The sequence below is a fragment of the Penaeus monodon genome, chromosome 14 (genome assembly GCF_015228065.2).
Source record: "Penaeus monodon isolate SGIC_2016 chromosome 14, NSTDA_Pmon_1, whole genome shotgun sequence".
Lineage (NCBI taxonomy): Eukaryota > Metazoa > Arthropoda > Malacostraca > Decapoda > Penaeidae > Penaeus > Penaeus monodon.
The window spans coordinates 919,225-921,724 of record NC_051399.1 but is presented as its reverse complement, the minus strand read 5'-3'; the positions used below and the strand labels follow the sequence as shown (position 1 = coordinate 921,724).

At 36.2% G+C, this 2,500-nt stretch overlaps 1 protein-coding gene across 2 annotated transcripts in view; it reads left to right on the top strand.

Annotated features, from left to right (window-relative positions):
- Window positions 1-2,500, top strand: part of LOC119580757 (nuclear polyadenylated RNA-binding protein 3-like) — a 101,185-nt gene that overhangs the window by 60,772 nt on the left and 37,913 nt on the right. The window lies entirely within an intron of this gene.

The following is a 2,500-nucleotide window of genomic DNA, read 5'->3' as shown; positions in this document are numbered from 1 at the left end:
CGAACGACTTTCCGGAAGGTCGCTCGCTGAAACGCTGAGTCATGGGTCTCTAGGCAACGCTGTTCGGTTGTAACAAAGGGTCCGCGAGGTGGCTGTGGGTGGCCGCCTTCCAGTTATTAATGTTACATTTCGTCGGTGCTTCATCGTTGGAAATTAAATGTTTAAATTTGGGATTAATCATAATATACATGTTGTTTATATGATTTAAGATGTAGATATATATTTTTTATAGATTTTAAAATTTGTTCGTATTTAAAATTTATTAATATAGCAGTTAGCTAAACTGTTCAGACAAATTATGTTATGCTTTTAGTATTGCTAGAATAGATACTTGGAAATTGAGAGACGAACAAAGCATTATCATATATATATATATATATATATATATATATATATATATATATATATATATATATATATATATATATATACATATATGTAATGTAAATAGATGTGATCTATTGAACATAATTATCTGACTCTACATGAAAACTAGATAGAAAAAGGAGCAATCAGTCCCAACACCCAAGAGTTCTTATTAGGCCAACAGTGTTGTTGCTGATGAAATACTTGATTCAGTATCTAAAACAACTTTGACGATTTTTTTTTAAATCTTAGTCCAGGACAGAGAAAGTTGCTTCTCGGCAGCCATACCTGTTGTCTGCTGCTCAAAAAATCTGGATGTCACTCGACCCTCCGGGAGGCACAGGCATTGCCATCAACATTTCCTGGCGACTCACCGTTGACAGGCAGACGGGATTGCATGACGGTTTTTGCCATTTGATCTCATTTGGGTGTCCTTTGCGCCCAATTATTGATTATTCAAGCACAAACTTTTATGCACACACACACACACACACACACACACACACACACACACATACGCACACACATACGCACACACACATACGCACACACACATACGCACACACACACACACACACACACACACACACACACACACACACACACATATATTATATATATATATATATATATATATATATATATATATATACATATACATATATATATATATACATATACATATATATATATATATATATATATATATATATATATATATATATATATATATATATATATATATATATATCAACACGTGCTTGTGTGTGTCTGTGTATTTATCCGCACGGGCGTGCCTATGTATTAGAGTCTGTGTTTTATGCAATATGTCCGCAAAGCTTATATATTGATCTATACAAAAAAGCAAGAACAGAGCAGATAAAACTTGTTTAGGCAAGCTCACCGCGAGAACAAACTTGCAATTACCAAAGTGTCTCCCGCCTTGATCCAGATCAGCTGCTGATCTTGCCATCAGCTTCATCATTCTCTTTCCTCGCGTCGCTTCATCTAGCTTTCATGACTGATGCCGGTGACTTGTTTTATTGTCATTAATGATACTGACGATCGCGATAAAATAGAGTTCGTTTTCATAACATTGTAACGATTTGCCAAGTCATTTCCTCAAAGGAAATGTATCAGGAATGATGTACAATCTAGTCTCGTCGACAGTGGTGCTACTCCATTCAGAAGACAATTTAATACCTTATATGTATAAGATATTTAAATAACGTCTCAGCGAATGAATGGATGCCAGACAAAGCACAACCATTAAGGAAAATGATTCGGGCACTTTATCGAAACGTCTCGAATAAACACAGATGTTAAAATATAATAATAAGAAAAAAATGGAAAGGAGATGATCAACTGCTTAATCGCTCATGCCTTACGAAATGATAATCTCTATTTCTAATTAATGATCATTAATAATTAAGCAAGAAATGAACACTTTTTAAAATATAGCAATTTTTAAACACTTGTTTATGCTCCAAATGATCTGAAACGCTGCATTTAACACCTCACTATAGGGGTGCATCATATAAAAACAAATGATCAAAATCGGCTTCAGTCTGAGAGACCCCGAAACTCTCCGCGAAACCACGGACGTCGTCACGGCATTCGTCTCCCGTGACGCGTCGCCGTCATTAGGCAAAGGCCAAACGGGTTAGGCTGCCCTTTGCAGATCGCGTGACGATGCGGTTGGGGAAGGGGTTAGAAGAAGAGATGGAAGGAAGGAAAGAAGAAAGGAAGGAGGGAATGAAGGATTGAATGAATGAATGAAGGAAGGAAGGAAGGAGGAAAGGAAGGAGGAAGCTCAAGGATTTTGCAACAAAAAATTAAAGGATATTAGAGGTGCGGGGGTATTTCGAGGGAAGGAAATAGTAGAGAAATATTAAGATAGAGTCAGGTATTGGAAATTATGGGTGAAACATCCAATTTAGGGAAATTTCAAGTTGTCTGCGGGTATTAAGCTTTTGCAGTGGATACAATCTTTAACGAAATTACAAAGATAAAAAGAAAACATATATAACATATTCGCTCATGCATCACCATTAACTCATTCAATTTAATGTGCAGTTCTGTAGTTCAAGCAACTGGCAGCTTCATGTTCTCTTGGCACTGAATACAAGTAAAA